Source organism: Euprymna scolopes, chromosome 45 (assembly GCF_053919585.1).
Source record: "Euprymna scolopes isolate OS-2025 chromosome 45, ASM5391958v1, whole genome shotgun sequence".
In the NCBI taxonomy this organism is placed as follows: Eukaryota; Metazoa; Mollusca; class Cephalopoda; order Sepiida; family Sepiolidae; genus Euprymna; species Euprymna scolopes.
Window position 1 is genome coordinate 31,930,761 of NC_136526.1, and position 23,300 is coordinate 31,954,060.

A 23,300-nucleotide genomic window follows, 5' to 3' on the forward strand; every position below is an offset into this window, starting at 1 on the left:
GACTATACCAGTATTCCTCCACATTTTCTCTTCATCCGTTTTCTCTCGGATTCTGTCTCCCACTCTTAGTTGTTTCAAGTCTTTACTTTCATGTCTTTTATCGTAATTTATTTTACTTTTTGTTTTGTAAACCCCATCTCTCTCTTTTACTTTTCGTAAATTTGGCCATTTGGGTTTTAATTTATTTGGATGACTGGGTAAAGTTGTTTTAATTTTTCTACCCATCAAGAGTTCTGCTGGGCTAACTCCCGTAGCAGTTATTGGTGTACTACAGTAAGCCATTAATGCGAGAAATATGTCTGGCTGTCGTAATATTCTTTTCGCAATTTTCACTGCACTTTCGGCAGCTCCATTCGCCTGAGGGGAATGCGGACTCACTGTGGTGTGTGTGAATCCATATTGTTTTGCAAATTCTTTGAAATATGTGCTTGTGAACTGTCCTCCATTATCACTTACGATCTCCTCAGGTATTCCCCATCGAGCAAATATTTCTCGTAACTTCCCAATTATCGTTTTGCTGGTTAGTGGATTTAATCTCGCGATTTCCAAGTAACGGGAGAAATAGTCTGTTACGACTAAGTAATATTCTCACTCCAATTTTAGGATGTCTGTCCCCAATTTCTGCCACGGCCTATCTGGCAAAGTAGTTGGTTTCAATGTTTCATTGGGATTTGCAGCACGATGACTATTGCAAAAATCACATCGTCTAACGAGATCTTCTATTTCTTGTGATATTCTCGGCCACCATACTGACATTTTGGCTCGTTCTCGGCATTTGTTTAACCCCAGATGTCCTGTATGTATTGCTTGTAATATTTCTGCTCTGAGATTTTGTTGAACCACTATTCGATCTTGATAAAATAAAATTTCCTGATGAACTGATAAATCATTCCTAAAGTTAAAGTAAGGTTTAACTCCCTTGTTTAATCTATCCTCCTTGCTCGGCCAACCATTTGATGTTAAATGGATAATCTCCTGTAGTTTTGAATCCTTAGATGTAGCATGCCTAATTTCTTTTAATTTTCTATCAGTAGCTTATCTGGTCTTTATGATAGTGTCTATATACATTTCTACATCTTTCTCCGTGGTGCTTTCTGCTTTTTCGGTTGGACTTCTAGACAGTGCATCTGATACCAGCAAAAGTTTCCCAGGAACATACTCTGCTATAGGATTGTATCTCCTAAGTCCCACCAACAGTCTTTGACATCTCAAAGGAGTGTTATTCAGATCCTGAGTATTTATCAACGGTACCAAAGGTTTATGATCCGTTAGAAGACAAAACTGATCTTGTCCCGCGATGTATCTGTCACATTTCTCACAGGCCCATACGCTCGCTAAACATTCTTTTCCAATTTGAGCATAGTTTTGTTCTGTTTGTGTCAGCGTACGAGAGGCATAAGCTATGACTCAATATTTTATTTTCTTCTTGGAAAATGGCAGCGCCAAGTCCATAGCTGCTCGCATCCGCACTAATCGTGATGGGCTTTTTTGGATCATAATACGTCAATATCGGTGCCTGTGTTAATAGTTCTTTAACGCTTTGGAATGACTTTTCTTGAGATTCATTCCAAGCCCAAACCGTATCTTTTTTTCAATAATTCCAGCATTGGTTGTAATGCCGCTGCTAAGTTAGGCACGAATTTCCCTAGATACTGACTCATTCCCAAAAATCTTCTGAGCTCTGTGACTGATGTAGGGGCAGACAACTTTTTTTTATCGCTTCTAACCGTTCTTCAGTGGGTTGTATCCCCTTAGCTGATATGCTGTGTCCGAAGTATTTTATAATACTTTTCCTGAATTCGCACTTCTCTTTGTTTAATTTTATTCCTGCTTACTCTATTATTTTTAGTGCTACTGTAAGCCTTCTATCATGTTCCTCCATCGTTTTCCCATGAATTGATATGTCATCTATTATGACGTGAACACCTTCCATATTTTCTAGAAGCTTGGACATTTTCCGTTGAAAAATTTCCGGTGCTGATGATATTCCAAAGGGCAATCTTTTAAAACAATATCTCCCGAATGGGGTTATGAAAGTCGTAAGCAACCGACTCTCTTTTGCCAATGGAATTCGGTGAAACCCACTGGCTGCGTCCAGTTTCGAAAATATCACTGAGCCGTTCAATTTGGGTGATATATCCTCCAGATTCGGCAGCATATAATATTCACGTTTTACTGCTGAATTTAATTTTTTTAGATCGACACACAACCGTACTTCTCCGTTTTGTTTTCTCACCGGAACGATTGGACTGCACCAATCCGTTGGTTGTGTGACTTTCTCGATCACACCATCGTCCTCTAAACGTCAAAGTTCCTTCTTTACTTTTGGCATAATGGGAAATGCTATCCGTCTAGCCGTCGGGGTACAATACGGTTTCACACCGTCTTTTAACGCTATTTTCACTGGGTCTGTTTTCATGACTCCAGTTACCTCCCCTTTGTTTACATTAGACACGAATTTAACCAAATTTATTCGATACGCTGTTTCTCTCGATAGCAAGTTGTCTGTACTGTTATCAATAACATGTATTTCGAATGAGTATCTGCTATCCTTATGTCTCGTATCAACCGTAAACTTCCCTATACAGTTCAATATACCTCCGGGGCTTTTGTATATGCCATATGCTGGTTTCAAAACAGGGTTTTTTCTCAAGCTACGAAACGTTTCATAACTAATAACATTTATGTCCGCTCCGGTGTCGATTTTAAAAATTAAATTATTTTCACATACCTTTAACCGCACGTGCCATGGGTCTATTGCATTTTCTCTGAATTCTTTTCTTTTATAAATAGCCCCAAGAAAGTATTCCTCTGTCGTATGTTTTTCCACTTGTCTGACATTATGGTCTTTGAATCTGCAACATATCACGAAGTGATTTATTTTGTCAAAGTTTCGACATCGTTTTCCGTTCGCTGGACAATAATCTTGTCGTTTGTGTTTTTTGTTACATTTTCCACATCTCTGTTGCTGCGTTTCTTTTTGTGGATAATTTTGTTTCCATTCGTTTTGTTTTACTGCGTCAACCGATTTTTCCTTCATTTCAGCCATTTGCTGTCCCACTTGTTCGTAGCTGCGTGCTATTTCTATAGCCTTTTCCAAGCTTAGGTCGTCTCTAAGTTGTAGTTTTTCGGATAGCTCTCCAATTCTTAACCCGATGACCAGCCTGTCTCTTATTTGGTCATTTTTGTGTGGAAAATCACAGTTTTCTGATAGTTCGTGAAGTCCCCGAATAAATTGTTCTATCAATTCCCCTTCCCTTTGTATTCTGAGGTGAAATTTTGCGCGCTCGTGCATAATATTTTTTTCGGCATGAAGTGGCCTTCAAATTTGTTCAGTATCACGTGGAAACTCTTTTCATCTTCCTTTTTCTTGAAAGAGAACGACTTATATATCTGTTCGGTGTCCGGTCCCATACAATACACAAGCGTGCTAATTTGTGTATCGAGCGACTCTTCATATAATGTTGTCGCACTCCGAAAACGTTGAAATCGCTCTCGCCATGTCCTCCACTGGTTTGGTTGCGTAAAGTCAAAACGCTCTGGGGGCTGAAGTCTAAACATATTTCTTTTTGAAATAGTTGACGTTAATCCTTTTTTTTTTTTTTTCTCGTTATAAGGTTTCCTTACCCAAAGAAAAAAAATTATCCCAATCTGACACCATGTTTCATCGGGTCCCTGTAATTTCTATGCTACCACGTGGTGACCGCTGCTACTACATTTAAGAGGAGGAAGGAAAGAACCAGAAACGCGTCCATTCACATCAAATACTTTATTTAGACTCACCCTGATATTAACCAAGGGCAAGTAACTCTTTATTATTACACAATCAGTACCGTTTACTTCTGCACTTTTGTAGTGGATGATCCGCCATAAAATTATTTTAATAAAAAATTTCACGGTCTGTACCATGTCCATCATGTACGCTTTGTGTCTTGGAATTGCTATGATTTTGGGGGCTGAAAGTTATCTCTTCCTTAGTCAACATCAAAAATGGTAAAACGTGTCAGCTCAATTCAAGGAGGAGGAAAATTTTATAAATGTTTATTTTCGAAATATTGTTAATTGAATCTTCTCCCTTCCCCAATTTTGAATGTGATATTCGTTTATAACATACCCGAAAACCTATCAAATTGGTCATTTTAAGGTTAAGTTGTTCGTTTGTTTATTATCGACATTGACCGAAAAAAAACAAAACAACTTTCATTTTCGATTTTTGACATAAACCGTTTTTGGCATTTCACAGGAAAAGTGGACCCTGCATAAACGGGTTATGATTTAATGTCTTAAATTTTGGGTTTGTATTACTGTACACATAGATTCGAAAAAGTGGTCAAAAAAACAAATATATAACAAATAAATGTTATCAAAGGCAAGATAAATTACTTTTCTACCAAACTGGATATTTTTTCGTGTTTTTATTCAATGTAACATGTTCATTCAGCTCGAAAAACATGCAGTGTTTACCGATGTATTGGAAAATTAAAAATGGCGCCCGACTCTCTCTTTTACACGGTAAGTTTGGGAAAAGTAGTTAAAAATAATATATATATATATATATATATATATATATATATATATATATATATATATATATATATATATATATATATATATATATATATATATTTAAAATACTGTTAAAAACTCACCGAATATATGTCAGCATATGCCGTGGTAACATATATTGAGCGAGTTTCTAACAGTATTTTGTCTAGTTTTTTTTATATTTTTAACAGCTTTCCCCAAACTTACTGTGTCAAAGAGAGAGTCCTGATGGCGCACGACTCGTGCGCCATTTTTAATTTGCCAATACATCGGTAAACACTGTATGTTTTTCGAGCTGAATAAACATGTTACATTAATTAAAAACACTAAAAAAAAGTATACAGTTAAGTAGAAAAGTAACTTATCTTGCCTTTGATAACATTTATTTGTTGTATATTTGTTTTTTGACAACTTTTACGAATCTATGTGTACAGTAATACAAACCCATCGATAAATATGTATTTGTTTATAAAAATAAGAGTGCTTGTTAATAGTGTCGACAAATCGATTTAAAATAAATGCCGTCATAAGCAAACACAATATTACGTACTTAGTTACCATGTCGAAATAGTAATTTTAAATATAAATCAGCTATCAGTAGAATGCTGTTTACATAAATTAAAAGTAATTTTAAATATAAATAGCAATTTTAAATATAAATCAGCTATCAGTAGAAAGCTATTTATATTTGAAAGTAATTTTACGGACAATTGGGTAAACTTAAATTTTTTCTTAGACGTTATGGTATATATGTGCTTTCCCACTGAGCAAATTAGGCACAAGGCCGTTTTTTAATGTGGAGAGAGAGGGCGGGGGAGGGAAAAGGGGACCAGCCAGCAGCTCCCGAGAGGTGGGAAATGGGAGCTGGATAGTAACTGTTGGCCTGTAGGGTGATCCCTACATTGACCAAAGTCTGATATGTGGGGTTACCCCCACATATGGTCTTTGCTTGCAGTATCTGTTTCGACAGATACTACATTTGATCTTGTCGCCGGGACACTTTTCTTAGACGTTATGAAGCAGAAAGAATCTGAACACAGGGGACATAACCGTGAAACGAATATTTTAGATGACAGTGGGGGGGGGGTAACATAGGAGAAAGACTCGTTTTGTGCTGATGGCGCATGCGCATGCGCCAACTACTCAATTCTGAGAACAAAGCCTTTGTCGTGCTCAGCATATAACTCATGACGTCACAAGGTTAGAATTAAATTTAACAAAGATTTAAAAATAATAATAATAACGAACAGAATAGTAAATAAAAATAAAATGTAGCAATTGTGTTTACTATCAGTGATAACAACAAACTTTGCAGAGAGAAGAGAGGGAGAAACCAAGACCGTCTTAAAAGACAAGATGGCCGGTGGGCAAAAATAATTTAATCTGCTGACGTCATCACGGGTAGTCCCTTTACCGGTGTCAAGCATTGCTTGACTCAAGCAACCAACTGTTGTCACCGGTAGATATCGTAACGTATTGTAATATTTCTTTTTTTATTAAAATGCCTTCACGGTGCATCGTTCCGAATTGCAAAGGAAATTATCGTAAAGGACCGAAAGTATTTTCATTTCCGAAAAATAAAGAATTATCTTGTCTATGGATTAATGCAGTAAAAAGAAAAGATTTTACACCATCTCCATTCAGATAAGTAAGTTTTAACGTGCCCCCCCCCCTGTATTTAACACGATGTAACTATAATTTAATTCAAGATTATCATCCTAAGTTTTTTACCATTCAAAAGAAGAAGCTTCAAATAAAATTGCTAATATTAAAAAAAAAATTTTTTACAGCATACAAAACTAAGGAAAATGCGAGACATACCACGTTCTTTTGAAGAGACGATTTTTTTAAGCTGTTGACACACGTTTTAAAATTCTAGCAAAAATTAATTTTCCTGAAATTTTTCAATATTTAAAAATAAATTATGCCGGCTGATAAAATTTTACAACTTTTTTTTAAAGCTAGAAAGATAAAATTTAAAAAATACTTATATATATATATATATATATATATATATATATATATATATATATATATATATATATATATATATATATATATATATATATATAATATGAAACTAAACTAAAAAAAACAAAAAAAACGCGTTCACTCGTGGTGTTACAATTTATATTATTAACGTATTTTAACAAACTGAAAATATGGATATAAAAAAATGATTTTGCATGTTATTTTTGTTATGTGGTGAAATAATCTTAAATAAGAAACATGATTTTTTCTTTAGGTTAATTATTTTTTTACTGAGCAATACTTAATGAATTTATTAATGTTTTTAAAAAATGGTTAAATATGAAGAATAACTCCACCTTCGAGAATTCCTTTAAAATTACCACTTTTATAAGTTTTCGGGTGCGCTGAAAACGCAAATAACATTTAAAATTAAGGCAAACGAGTATTTTCTAATATATTTTTAAAAAGAAAAAAACTACTTGTTTCCTGGAATTTTAAAGGATTTTCCGAGGGTAAATAGTGGCCACAAAGTAGATGGTCAGTTTACGTTAAATTATTATAGAAAAGTGATCCCCCATTTTTTTTCAACTAACATTTCTTGGAAACTACTCGTTTGCCTTAATTTTAAATGTTATTTTCGTTTACAGCGACCTCAAAAATCTATAAAATTAGGAATTATAAAGAAATTTTCCAAGGTGAAGTAATTCTTCATATTTACCAAAAACTGTTAATGACTATTTTAGTCAACAACAACAAAAAAAAGTTCATTAATAATTATTTTTCTATCTTATCGTTTTTTTGTCATGTAATTTTGGGTTTGTATTACTGTACACATAGATTCGAAAAAGTTGTCAAAAAACAAATATATAACAAATAAATGTTATCAAAGGCAAGATAAGTTACTTTTCTACCAAACTGGATATATTTTTTGTGTTTTTATTCAATGTAACATGTTTATTCAGCTCGAAAAACATGCAGTGTTTACCGATGTATTGGACAATTCAAAATGGCGGCCGACTCTCTCTTAAACACGGTAAGTTCGAGAAAAGGTGTTATAAATAATAAACTAGACAAAATACTATTTAAAAAACACCGAATATATGTCAACCTATGTCACGGTAATATATATTGAGCGAATTTCTAACAGTATTTTGTCTAGTTTATTATTTATAACACCTTTTCCCGAACTTGCCGTGCTTAAGAGTCGGCCGCCATTTTGAATTTTCCAATACATCGGTAAACACTGCATGTTTTTCGAGCTGAATAAACATGTTACACTGAATAAAAACACGAAAATTATATCCAGTTTGGTAGAAAAGTAACTTATCTTGCCTTTGATAACATTTATTTGTTATATATTTGTTTTTTGACAACTTTTTCGAATCTATGTGTACAGTAATACAAACCCAGTTTAATGTTTTTATTTATTGCTCATATGGAGTTCTTCGAATTCCCTCATAAATATTTTTTGTCGCAAGGAGAATGACAACATTAATAAAAAAAAAATTTCAGAAAAATTCAAACTTTTAATTAAATTCCACAACGGATTTTTATAATGTCTGATGTATTTAATATTTGAAATATTTCTGCATTAGTAACTTTGTTTATACTAACATTATTTGTTTGATTTTAATTTTAACTTATCGTTTGTTCTTCAGTTAAACTAATTTATTGTTCGTTTTTCAGTTAAACTAATTCATCGTTCGTTTTTCAGTTAAACTAATTCATCGTTCGTTTTTCAGTTAAACTAATTCATCGTTCGTTTTTCAGTTAAACTAATTCATCGTTCGTTTTTCAGTTTTGATTTAAAAACATATTGTTCAAATGATTTAAAAAATATTCATTTCGATTTTTAAAAAAATTCATTTCGATTTTTAAAAATATTGTTTTTTTGATTGTGGTTCATTTTGATTAAAAAAAAATCATTTTGATTAAAAAAAAATTCATTTTGATTTTAAAAAAAATTCATTTTGATTAAAAAAAATTCATTTTGATTAAAAAAATAGTTTAATTCTAATATTTGTTTATTGTCTTAACTCATATCAAATATTTTGCTTGTGTTCTGCTTCAAATATTCATAATCTTACATGCATAATTTTCATTTAATTATATTAAATAAACTTCAAGTTTACTACAAATCAAATCGTGTTCCTTCATTTTTTTAAAATGTAATTTATAAGTAGTTAAAGAACGCATTCTAATCTTTAAAATCTATAATACAACGAAATATTCAATTGCTTATAATACTTAAACAAACAACTTGTTTTTTTTATTATTTTTTTATTATTAATATTAGATGAGTTTCAGTATAACTCATCGTGTTCTTTCTTTATTTCTTTATTTTAATCCAATTTTGAAGTTTTGTAACGCTGTCTGTAAAAATTACTGTTCATTATTGACAGTCAATAGTTCCACATATCTTGCTTGTTGGGACCTCGGCGATGACGTCATTTTTTCAGCTGGCCGGCCATCTTTATAACGAAGGCCACGGAGAAACCCAGTAGAAAATCTCAATTTTGATGATGAAGCAATGCGTTATTTGCCCTCGACGAAATTCACTTAATTCTGCCCTTTAGAATAAAAGAACAAAAAACAACAACAAAAATACAAAAAAGTAAAAGACAAGAAAACACGCAACCCTTAAAACATCAACAAATGTTTCCATCAAACAAGTCGAGCGAAAGAAGATTCAATAAATGTAAGTATAATCACTTGACACTTCACCTTTTTGTAAATATGTTTTTATTAATTTTCAAAAGAATCGCATCAAGCTGAAAAACAATTTTAAAAGGAAAATGCCGGTAATTGGGATTAGTTAAATTTAGGTATGACAGGCAAAATTTTTTAATTAAAAACGTATAAAGTAAATTTAATTCATCATATTTTTTACGTATTCTCAAAAAAGAAAGATTATTTAAAAACTCTGTTTCTACTCTTTGTAAAACCGGTGAATTTAAAAAAAAAATCCCCAACAGCAAAACATGGGAAAAATGAAACGCAATGTTATTTCTACGTATTTTGACTTAAATAATGAAAACAAAGCAACTTTTAAAATTCTCTAAAAAATCAAATAATTGATCGATTTCGTTAAATTATTTTTCAGACTTATTTTAACAAGAGCTGAACTAAAATAAAATAATATACAAAAAAATTCTCATATTTTGCTCGCCCCCACCAGTCCCACCACCACTACCACCACGCGATCTTATATATTTTAAGGGGGGACTGTACGTCTTTGTTTTGTTTTTTGTTGTTGTTGTTTTTGTTTGTTGGCTTTTTGCATATTATAAGACATACTGGAATGATTAAATATAATATATTTAATTTTGGGTCACAATCGTTGGCGATTTATACGAGTTTTCGGAAAAAAAGTTGTAAAATATATTTAAAATTATTTAAATTTTACGAAAAAAAAATTATGTATCATTTACATTTTAATATTTTCGCCTGTCAAATTTTAAAATATTTCCGAAATAATTTTTATTTTAATTATTGAATTTTTCTGATTGGGGAAAAATGTACAAGATTTATTTTTTAAACTTATTGATTTACTCGGTACTTGTACAGTTTAATCAAGACATTAAAAAATGAAAATACCGAAAATGAAGTTCGTTTTGTAGTTTCTAGCTTCACGTGCACACGAGATTTTGCGAGAACGCACGTAATAAAATGCTGGCCGCCATCTTTGTTTTTCCTTTTCTCGGCCTGAACTCACTCGCTGCTGCACACCCACGGTAAGACTTCTGTTTTTCTTTGCTTCTGACCACACATATTATGAATAAACAGACAATCTTACTGTTAATAATATTTTTTAATCAACGCAGTATTTCGTTTATGAGCAAGTAACATTCTAATTAATTTCTAAACCAGGTAAGTGAAACAGTTCAGAGTTAATTAAATTTCTTTGTGAACGGTTGATTTTACAATATGTTAATATCAAATAAAAAGTGACATTTAGTTTATAAATCCATACAAAAAAATTTAAATTGAAAATAAGTTTTTGAAAGTTAATTTCAGGATTTACATAAAATTAAAATAATGCTAAGTTTTAGGAATTAAAAATTCATTTTCCTAGAATAAAGAGGAATTTAAGTGAAATAATTTTATTATTACTTTTTTCGGGCAACAGATTACGATATTGAAAATTAGTAAATTCTTATAAGGAAAAAAAAATGTAACTTGGGGCCATTCATAGATAACGTTTTGTTGTTGTTGTCTGCTTAAATATAACTGTTTCATATACACACCTATATATGTATTTTGTCATGATACTTCAAGCCAAAGGTAAGACTTTTACTATTATATTTCACTTGACTATTGATTAAACCAAAAGTTAAATAAGGTATAATGTATATTTCTTCTAACTTCCCCCCCTCCCTGTTTTCCATGTTTAATTTGGCGGTTTTTCGAAAAAACAAAATGTTTCAATTGTTGTGTTTTTTTATTTTTTACGGTTTTATCAATTTTCGATGTTCAAATAACATTTCGCCAGTTTTATGAGGTGTAAAATAAATAATGCTTAAATGCGATTAAAACCTTGGCCGTTCTTCAATATTGTGGTGAATTAAGGTCACTTAGTTGATAATTCGTATTAGATGATCGTTACTCACAAAAAAACAGGTGGTTGTCTATGTCACAAGTCACCTTAAATAGAACAATGTTTTTGCACACGAAAGGAAAAATCACGTGCACGTGATATTATGCGCCCAAGCCCTCATAAAAGCGAACGCAAGGAAGCAAGCAACTTTCTGCTGCCGGAGCTCCCCAGAGGTGAGTAATTATTTCCTTTAATAAAGAGCAAAATTTACGATACATTAATTTCATTGTACTAGTCTTTACTTGTATTTTTTGTTATGGGTGCTAAAAATTAGTATCATACCTAAATAAATTTAATTTTTAAAAACTATGATAAAAATTAATTTAATCTGATGATTTTGGGCGAATTCTGTAGATTGTCGGAAATTTATCCTCTTTCTGATAAATTCGATGTGAAAATAAGAAATAAATAAAAGAATGAAATAAAAAGAAGGGGGTGGATAAAGAATAAGATAGAAAGGTTTGTTTTTAAAACGAAGAGATTTTATTTACAATGAAAGTTGCAAATTTTTCCCTTTGCAGACATTAAATACAGAACCAAAGAATGCCAAAGTAACGAAATATAATACAAAAAAATGCTAGTTCTTATTTGCAAATGTCGTATCAATGAACGAATACAATATTAAAATTCACATAGAAGTAGTTCCTAATCCCTCTCTCAAATGCAATAAATTTTAAGGAACGTACTCACAAATTGATGGCAGTCAGCATATGTGCTTTTTTCTCAATTTAAAGTCTTTTAAAATTACTCCTCTTCAAAATACGTACAAACCGTAGTCACGTAAATAAAGGTTTCAGAAGTTTTCAATCAGATCATAAGAAAAGCCTTCCTGACATCTGCCAGCAGCACGTATCTATCAGTTGTAAATTTAAGCAAAAAAATCCAACATATCACTGAACAGATTTATGACTGTGTAGGTTGCTTCACTGAGAGATGGGCAACTGCTTGTTTTCAGGGAAAAATTCAATACAGGCCATATTTTGGTAGTACTTTGACAGTCGTTTTTTAACGCAGGTCTGTGTGGGATCCATATGTGGTTTTTGTACTGTGCCAGTTCAGTATGGCACCTCTCGAAAAAACCTTTCTCCTGTTCCAAGAAGACTCTACAATAGTCCTCATAGAGTTGCTTGTTGGTCAGGCTCAAGACCACTCGGTCGAGGATCCTTAATGACACATTGTAATTGGAAGAGACAGTGCTGAGCTTGTCCTCATCCCAAGACAATTCAACATAATATGCATCATTTTTATAAACTATAGAGTTCTGAAAGACGTCAATCTTGGACTTATTATGTGGTTCTCATCCATCAAGCCCAATGATTCCAAACTAAACATCCTGTCCAGCTTCCGTTTTATGCTAGACTCTTCAAAGGTCTGACAATGATCGAGATAATCAGCCTTAGGACTCATCACAAAATTCACATGCGTGACAGGGCATGCAGAATACTGGGCGATAATGTTCTGATAGCTGTTCACCTGCGTATAGTCAGCGGCAGATGAGTTCTTCACCAGGAGCAAAAAAATGTTCCACATTGCCAAAGGGAATAATGCCCTGATCAACCTTCCATGCATAACCATTCATGAACCTTCTTAAATTAAAAGTACTGCAACAGGTCCATGCCAACCAATCCATGAATGTGGATCATATCATTCGTGACACTCGAAAAATTGGCAGCTAACCTAACATAATTCCATGAGAAATTTGCAACTGCTGATGACAATCCTTGAACAGTGAATTTCATGTTGATATCATTGACTAAGAAGGGAGTCTCACGGGTACACTCGGACATTATCACTGACAGACTAACTTCTCTCATACTCTTGCGAACAGAACCAAGAAAAGTATTAACGTCATACATTCTTGAACCTGTTAGCCCCTCCCTGTATCCTATCCGTTCCAACAACTCACTTGACAAGTAAGAGCGCTGACTCTCTGAGCCCAGCAACCAATTGAAGCACTTCTCACTATCCCCCTTAATGACCCTTATACTCATGATGGGTAGGAGGAGATCTTGATGCAGATCTCTACTTTGATAACATACATTAGATGTTACATAAGGCTTCTTAGTCACCGGGCAAAGGCACCAGAGTGATTCCTGCTGTTACACTGCTAACATTTGTAGACAAGACTATCAGTTTTGCCAGGACAACGAAGTAGGATGCACGCGACTAGTACACAAAGTGCATAAATTAATTGCATTGCAATCTGCAAATCTCACCTCTAATGAAGCATATTTTTTTCCAAAGAAACGAAATATCATTAGCCATACAAAAATTACATTTGTAATGAATCACCTTCGAGTCGACTCTGAAATTTACCAGAGTTGCAGGTTTTCCATTAAAGGACTCCTTTTTGTTAGTTTTGTTCCCAGCCTTTCCCCCATAGGAATAACTGGGCTTCTGACTATCAGGCTTAGGGCTACTGGCCGCTTGTTGCTTTGTTAACAGAAGAGTTTGGATAATATTGTTATAGGACGCAAAAATTTGTCCCAAGGAAGGATAATTTGACCCTGCCGTGCAAATTTCTCTTTTCAAAACTCCCGTCAATTTGGAGAATATTACGTGACTCATCACTCTGTGACCAGACAAACAGATGACATTAAACAAATTCTTCAACTTAAGAAAATCGGTCAAAAAATGCTTGGTTGAAGAATAGTCCTCAGATAATGCAGGCTTTTAACTAAAAATCTGCTCCAATATGCCATCGATTATACAGTCTTGATCCAAAAACTCCTCAGTCAGGAGGTCCAAAGCAATCTGATAATTTTCCTAAGAAATAGTTTGGGGCTCCACGATTTGGAACGCATAACCGGAAAGATGATTTTTTAGAATTTGGAGCTGCAAGGTCTTAGAAGTAACATTAATAACGCAGTTCTCAAACTGCAATAGAAAGTTCTTGAACTTGTCTGTGTCTAACTAGATGGCATCAAAAGTGGGGCAATTAAACTTCGGTACTAATTCAGGTTGAATAGGGGCTCTTTGAATACTGCTAGAACCCACTGGAGAGCTTACGGAAACCTTGTCAAACGTGCTAGCCAAACTAAAGAGATCCATTCTAACACCAGCAGCAAACTCAACTTCAACCCTATAATCTGTAGAAACGACAGAATCATCTCCATCTTCCTCTAAATGGCTGTCAAAAATCTGTTCACTAAAAAGATTTACCGACGCCAGCCAATCCTCTATTATGGCTCTTTCAGATTGAAAATAATCCTTAGACCTTGTCTTGACTTTAATAAATTTAAGGCAGTAACGATTCTGCCTTTGTACGCACTTCTTTTTTTAAGGATGAAGAGAAATCAACCAACAGCGTGGGTTTACAATAAGCAGAAAAAGTTTAACAAAAATACAAATAAATAAAAGGTGTCAGATATGGCCCTGCAAATACAGGGAAGTATAAAATATAGTCTCCTTCTATTTCAAACAAGAAGAAATAATAGTAGTCCAATGAATCTTTTAAGGGGACGCTAAGAGACACGCTAAGTTACAAGTTAAACAATGTGAGAAGGGATATGCAGGTTAAAGAATCACTAAGGCAGGCGTTAGGGATGGGGAAGTAATAGGAAGTGTCAAGAAGGTGGGCTGGTGAAATAAAGTTAAACCTCTCTTACCACGCGTAACATATCATACAATGCGAATAGTAACTTAATTCCTAAAATTATTCGGAATAACAGAGCACTTAATTTGAAAAGTATTCTGAAATAATGAAACAGTAAATTTGTAAAATACTTTTAAATAAAGGCAGTAAATTTGCAAACTACTTTTAAATAAGGGGAAAACATTGCAAAATATCGGAAGAATCTAAGAAACAGGTTTTATAGATGCAGCCGTGGGAGGTAAGAGAAAGATTCAAGAAGTTGGCTGGTGAAGTTTAATTTTACCCTAGCTAAACTATTGCCTTGAAAGATGGAGAATTAAAACGTATCTCGATGGGAAAAGGATACACTTAATTTTGAAAGTGTTCCAAAAAAGGGAACATTAAATTTTCAAAATGTTGGAAATTTATCCTCTTTCAGATAAATTTGACGTGAAAATAACAGCCTGCAGAAAAAAATAAAAGCATGAAATAAAAAAGGGGATGGAGTAAAGAATAAAATAGAAAGGTCTTGTTTTTAAAACAAAGAAGATATTTTATTTACAAAAAGTTGCAAAGTTTTCCCTTTGCAGGCATTAAATACAAAAACAAAGAATGACAAAGTAACAAAATATAATTTAAAAAAAAACGTTGGCTCTTATATTGAAAATGTTGTATCAATGAATAAATACAATATTAAAATTCAAATAGTAGTTCCTAATCACTCTCTCAAATGCAATAAATTTTGAAGAACGTACTCACAAATTGATGGCTGTCAGCACATGTGCTTTTTTTTCTCAATTTAAAGTCTTTTAAAATTACACTTAAATACGTGCAAATTGTAGCCACGTAAATAAAGTTTTCAGAAGTTCACCTCGTTGTGACCAGGTATTCTTTGCCGGTTTATACTTCTTTGAAGGAAAGGAAAGGGAAATTTCACATCTGCGCAGGGCATTGAATTTATGCCCAATCTCCTCATTGTTGGAATCCAAAAGGGACCGATTTTCATGCTGGGAGTAGTGACGTCATCCTCAGGAAGCTAGCATTGCCCTTTTATTCAAATTAAAGATAGTTTTGTATCAACCCAAAAGATATGAAATACGGATAATCAAATATAAGAACCAGAATAAAAATATAATGAATGTATGCAGGGGGATGCACAATCATTGGTACAAAAAAATTCCAAAAAGATTTTAGCAAAACTTTCTTAGATGTGGAAACTTTATGTTTAATTAAGTGAATAGCAGAAATCCAATCGATCACCGAGTTAATGTTTTCTTTTATATTTTTATCAGACTGGAACAAATGTTTGAAACCAATTTTTTCAGGAAAAAAGGTAAAAGAAGCCAAATTAAACCATGCAGCCACACTTTTAGAAATAAAAAAGCCTCCAAGTTCAAACGAAGAATTTATAGCGAAAAAAATAGCTATATTAGAAATGTTCACTCTGTTATTTTGAGGATTGTAACCCCTAAATATTTTCGTTTTAATTTTTTAATTTCGTATTACTTAGCAATGATGAAAGAAAAGACGTTCTATATGAAGCTGAAATCATATTAGGGTGGGGGGTAAAATAAGTTTGGATAAATATTGCTGTTTAATTGAAAATAAGTTTTCAGAAGTTAATTTAGGGATTTACATAAAATTAAAATAATGCTAAGTTTAAGGAATTAAAAATTTATTTTTTCTAGAATAGAATGTAGAATGTTATTCTACAGTTTATATATTGTTTTTAAAGCATAGCAGAGGACATAAAAAATATTTCAAAATTTTATATTGAAATAATTGTTGATAAATTAATATATAATCACCGTCAGTTAAACGTGGAATTTAGTTAAAAATTTTATTCTTATTTTTAGGTGAGTACTTGCATTGGAAATTACTTTTGCATATAAAATTAGCATAAATTCATCAGCTGTTTCACAACAATCGCTGAGATTAGAAGCGTTTAAAGAGTTAATGGCCAGATGTTTTAGTTAAGAGAAGTACGTTATGTTTTCTAGAGAGAGGTGTTTAAACACTCAATTAAACTTAGCAACAACCCAAAGTACAGTATTTATTTTATTTTACATGAATTTGACTTTTAAGGATTTTTTTAATCTATTAAAGAAAAATGTTATTTTCACATATATTTTTATTTTAAAAACCAATTATCCAAATTATTTAAGTTAAAGAATCAGTTAAAAAATAAATTTCAATTTTATTTGAAATAAATATTCACATGAATTTAATGTTTTATTTATATTATGTTTTTATGTTGTCAAGTGCATCAGAAAGTAAAAATGAAAATTTGAGAGAATTTGTTTCATTAAATTTACTTTTTCTTGCTAATCTTCTTTAGATTTATGATATAATTATCATTAATATAATATTATTAATATCTATTATAACTAATATACAGAAGGCACACATGGATCCTTTAATAAATACAAAAATTTAGGCATCTGAAATAGTAGAAAAGAAACATACTGCAAAAATGAAAAGTGAAATTATAGATTTATTTTCATGAGCAAACATTTGCTTCTGGTTAGTAGTATTCAGAACTTCAAGTAACTCGTTTCGGAATTAGAATAATCAAATTCCAAGATATCTCCTCAATACAAATAATGTAAAATGCAATAAGTGTTATGAAATATATAATTCAGATGTGACACTTTCATATACGTTGGTGACGTATGCAGAGGTTGCTCTAATTCTGGAGAGGATTCACATGAGGCTATGTGAACACATACTGAGGAGAACCATATGTGAAATATTAAGCTCTTCCTTTATATATGTTGTTGATATATGTAGAGGTTGCTTTCTTCATTTGGTTTTCTGGATATGAGGCAATGATAACAGACCGCATTATATGCAAAATCACATTAATCTTATGTTGCAACACATTTTTCTGTGAAGAACATATATAAATAAACGAAGAAAACATGTGTGAAGTTCCTACACAAAAAGGTTTACTTTTTATGGAGCAACTCTGGTTTCTGATTGGTTGGTAGCAGAATGTGAATTTATTTAATTCGTCAGTTCCTAGCAGCATCGTTTATAAATAGAATCCACTGACTGTGCGGGATTTTACTATAGTTATTATAGTTAAAAAAATATTGCAAACATTTTACAAATCTTATGGCATCCGAAATACTAAAAAAAGTAAAAATAAAAAATGAAAGTATAGATTGATTCTGGTTAATAGAATTCAAAACTTCGAAAAGCTTGTTTCCAAATTACAATAGTCAAATTCAAGATTAGTAATTCATACAAATAAGTGAAAATGCAACATGTGTTAAGAAATATTTCATTCAGATATGACATTTTCATACATGCTGCTAACACATGCAGAGGTTGCTTTCTTGATTTGGTTTTCTAGATATGAGAAAAAACAATTGACCTCATTATTTGCAAACTCACCTCCAGGCCAAATGTCACTGTAGATGCAAACTTATTGTTATTATAAACAATGGTATCACGGATCAAAAGTGGCTTTTAGATTAAACTATAACACAACACACTTTTGATTAGTTCGACTTGACGATTAGCATCAGCAATAATTTCGATTTGAGCAGTTTAAGGTTTTCTTTGTTATAGAAAGCAAACAATTCTTTTTAGCTTTAACTCTTCCTTGAACTGTCTCTTGACTGGTTCTGGTTGCTTCAATCATTTCGTAGTTAGATGAAATCTGCATGAAAATATGACATGAGGACAACAAGGGTCCATCCAAACTGGCTCATTAGAAAATTGGACCCTCTTGACTTTGAGGTAGATACTCGTGTAAGGAGCTTTCATTGCATCTATTACGCAGTCTAGTAGCTAGATGAACCCTAGGACAGCAAGGGTCCATGCCGTCATACCTATAAAAACTGGCTCATCCAAAAATTGGATCTTCCTGTCTTAGAGGTAGATATTCTCTCAGGAGATTTTATTGCATCTATTTTCAGTAGGGACCAAAACCCAATCGGCTCTAACACCATTATCAGGACCTAAATTCAAATATCCCTTTAATACCTAAATTCAAATATCCCTTTAATACCTAAATTCAAATATCCCTTTAATACCTAAATTCAAATATCCCTTTAATACCTAAATTCAAATATCCCTTTAATACCTAAATTCAAATATCCCTTTAATACCCCAATGTTTGCATTTCACCAGTAATGACTTGAAGAGCCTGCTTTTGTCATTCCAGCAAATGGCACATATGCATGCTGTGAATAAAGCTGTGTTTATAGAGGCGAAACTCACCATTTTCCTCACTTAACTGCTAACAGACTGAACACACTACCTGTTGTATGCATGTGGATGAGGAACTAAAATATTTTAATCAAGAACCGCTGATACCTGAACTCCACTGTTGAAATCCATCAAATGTTTGATTGGTTGGCGCCTGTACTATTAATATCTTGTATCATTTTAAATCAAAATACAATTTCGAATTACTAGGACATTCTATTCCGTCATGGCTGATGGAAAAAATGCATGCGACCCACATGAAGTAAATAAAGTTTTTGGCTCAAAATACCATCCAAATTCCTAATTTCAGCAAAATACACCTGAACAAGGTCGGGGGTTATATCGACTAAAAATCAGAAACAACATACACAAAGATGTCTCAGAAAATATTATGTCTATCTTAAAATATTTGTAATTGTTCTAATTTTGCAGAATAAAATTAATATCTATTCCTTAAATTTAAAAAATATTTTTTTACATGGAAGTCACCACTTATCAAGGCTCGGAGGCCACTCAAGGATAAGGGTTATTGAGTGTACAGTAATCAATAGGATAATATCGTAGTAATCGTTTGTAATGGAGATTTGATAAATTGGATTACTAAAGGGGGCGGCTTATCAGGAATTTGTTTATGTTGGACTTGAAGACATCAAAGTTGTAGTCAGGTGGGAAACAGGCAAACGGAAGAGAGTTCCACAGTCGTGTAGTTCTGAGAAAGACGTTTCATTCATGGAATCGACGTTTTGATTAAGGCACAGATAAAGAGTGGGGAAAATTATTAACGGTGGTTTTGGCTAGACAGATGTTTTTCGTGAAAGATTGGCAAGGGGGGACCAGAAACTGGAGCTCAGACGAGCACTTGCCATGGAAATAATGATAAAACAGGCTTGCAACGTCTCTTCTGTGGGAGAGGGGTTGCAGCAAAGAGAAAACGGCATCCCCCACTAAGCTACAAAGACTATTTTGTATTCTGTCAAGGCAGGATAGGCTGTTTTTAGCAGCTCCTGCCCAGATGTGGCAGCAGTACTCTATTCTTGGACGCACTTGGCTTTTATATATGGCATCAGCAGTGAGATGTCTACTGGAGCGGTAGAAGGATCTTACCTTTTTCTAGCGAACTTGGCAACAGATTTGATGTACGTGTTCCATTTCAGATCATGATCAATCCCAGAAGCTTGTCAAAACATGGAACCTTCCCAAGATGAGATTATACCACATGCTCAAGATCAGAGGAGAGAGAATCAGAGAGAACTTTGTCATTTACGGCTTTAGAATGGTAGTGTCATCAGCATAAATGTCAACGAATGATCTATGTGCTTTGGGAGATCATTGATGTAGGTCAGGAAGAGAGTTGGGCCCAGGAGTGACTCCTGAGAGACCAGCATCAATACTGTAGGATTTTGATTTCTGCAATCAACCATTAATTTGTAAAATTTAATAAATTTTTATGTAAATTTGTGAACAATTTTGTGAGCTATAAATCTTATCCTGGACGGGATTCATAGGGGCTATGTGAACACTTACTGGGGAAACCATATGTCAGTGAAATATACGGCTCTTCCTTTACAATGAAACAAAATATATTCCGACATATACATACATATACTGGAGAGTATACAGTGTAGTAAAAAATCCTGGGAACATATACCCGAACGAACAGTTGGGAATGACAACTACACTATTCACTATGACTACATAATCCCTACTGCTACATATCTAGAAAACGCAGCTGTTAAACCAGATATAGTGATTTGGGACAGAGCAAACAAAAAAGCGACCATAATAGAGGTCAGTGTACCCAATGATACAGGGCTTAACAGAGCTGAGAGGGAAAAGATATGTATGATATTAAACGAAATTGGAAATTAAAAGACGTTTCAATTATACCAGTCATCATAGGAGCAACTGGGCCTATGAAAAAGAACTTTAAAAAGTACATAGCAAGCATACCCGGTGAACCAAGTGCAAGTGAAATACAAACGATTGTACTGAAAGGGACGGCTAGAATCCTGAAAAGATCTCTTGGTTGGACTCACTAAAATAGGGGTAAATGTCAGACATCTGGTTGGATGTCCCATCCCCTAGAAGAAAAAGTTTAAGAAAAATGAAAAAAAAAAAGAGAGAAATCATATCCTTGAAAAGTATGTAGTTCTTAATTTGAAATAAAACACCATATATTGCAACACATACATTTGTCTGTGTTGCAATATATGTCAAATATAGATCTTTTCTTGTAATTTATTTTTTAATTGTATTTTTTATTTTTCTTTCAGAATATTGCACAATTACTAAAAAGAAAATCGGATGCTAATTGCCTGAAACGAGAGAATTTGTTTCATCAAATTGCATTTTACACAGTCTATTGGACCAACAAGTATGTAGTTGTTCATTTACAATAAAACACCATATGTTGCAACATATGAATTCGTTTGCAAAGAACGTATATAAAATATACATCTTTATTTTTTGTTTTTTATTTTTCTTTCAGATTATTCAACGGACGGTTTATGGCCTCCGTGATACAGAGGTGGTTTTGCTCGTATACATATTTGCCACAGGGCCGGTGTCAGAGTTCATTGGTCGATAGATTGAAGAACACTCCCGATTGACTTGGGAACATTTGCGATCAGCTTTAGAAGGAGAATATTCCAAGGAGCGAACTGCCATAATTGTCTGAAATGAAAGAATTTGTTTTATCAAATCACATTTTCTTGCTAATTGTATGGATATTTCTTCTCTTCTTTAGTTTGATCATATAATATATCACTAATATACCTAGGGTTGCACATGAATAATGCACACATAGACTCTTTAATATGTACCAAATTTTTAGCATCCAATATACGAGAAAAGAAACACATACTGCAAAAAAGTAAAAAGTGAAAATATAGATGCATAAATATAAGACGCATAAGAATTCAATAACTATTTTAATATTGCATTGATTTAAGAACAGTCCGTTATTTCAAGACCATACATATTATAGTCCATTGCTATACACAGCGGTACCACATTCTTATATAAATATATATTATGAATTGCAGTCATAAAAATGATACATGATGAAAATATAGGCATAACAGCTCGTCCAACAGTTAATAAACTTTGTAATCAGTAATAAACATTAACTAAAAGACGAATGCTACTTAATTAATTTCTGACAATTGTCTGAAAGGAAAGAATTTGTTTATTCAAATCACATTTTCTTGCTACTTGTATGGATATTTCTTCTCTTCTTTTGTTTGATCATATAATTATCACCAATATACCTATGGTTGCATATGAGTAATTCATACATAGAGCCTTTAAAAAAAAATTATGCATCCACTATATTAGAAAAGAAAAACATACTACAAAAAATAAAAAAGGGAATATATATATATTGACTTGAAAAGAAACACATACTGAAAAAACATTAAAATGAATATATATATATATATATATTAAGAAAAAATGAATAAAAATTCACTAAATATTTTAATATTGCGTTTTCATAAATCTGCATTGATTAACGATCAGTCCGTTATTTAAAGACCATACATTTAATAGTCCGTTGCTATGCACAGCAGAACTACATTATTATATCAATATATATTATAAATTACAGTTATAAAAATAATACTTTCATTGATACATGATGAAAATAACAGCTTGTTCAACAGTTAATAAACTTTGTAATCAATAATAAACATTAACTAAAAGACGAATGATATTTGATTCATTCAGTTTCCTGTAGAAAAAGCAAAAACAGCAAAATTACAAGGAAACAAATTGTATTGAAAAATCTCAAATAATTAGAATGAACAATAAACTTAATACTAGAAAGAAATCATATTCTTGTGAAGTATGTGGTTTTTGTCTTAAGAATAAACAGAATTTGTCGCTACATATGCGAACGCATACTGGAGAGAAACCATATTCTTGTGAAGTATGTGGCTCGTCTTTTACACAGAAACAACAGAAGTTGCAACACATGCGGACACATACTGGAGAGAAACCATATCATTGTGAAGTATGTGGCTCTTGTTTTACACAAAAACACCATAAGTTACAGCATATGCTTACACATACTGGAGAGAAACCATATGTTTGTGAAGTATGTGGCTCTTCTTTTACACAGAAACAAAGTATGTTAAAACACATACGAACACATACGGGAGAAAAACCATATTCTTGTGAAAAATGTGACTCTTCTTTTACGATGAAGCAAAATATGTTGCAACACATGCGAACACATACTGGGGAGAAACCATATTCTTGTGAAGAATGTGGCTCCTCTTTTACAACAAAATATAGTATGTTCCAACACATGCGAACACATACTGGAGAGAAACCATATTCTTGTGAAATATGTGATTCTTCTTTTACAACGAAACAAAGGATGCTGCAACACAT

At 32.7% G+C, this 23,300-nt stretch overlaps 1 long non-coding RNA gene across 2 annotated transcripts; it reads left to right on the forward strand.

The window, feature by feature from the left end:
- Positions 1-8,998: 8,998 nt before the first annotated feature.
- Positions 8,999-22,545, forward strand: LOC145269367 (uncharacterized). Of its 2 annotated transcripts, none has more exons than XR_013865012.1 (3): positions 8,999-9,214; positions 21,179-21,279; positions 21,394-22,545. It is a non-coding gene; the product is annotated as an uncharacterized LOC145269367 (long non-coding RNA). The 2 variants fall into 2 exon arrangements; XR_013865013.1 differs by lacking the exon at positions 8,999-9,214 and adding an exon at positions 10,194-10,250.
- The last annotated feature ends 755 nt before the right edge of the window (positions 22,546-23,300 follow it).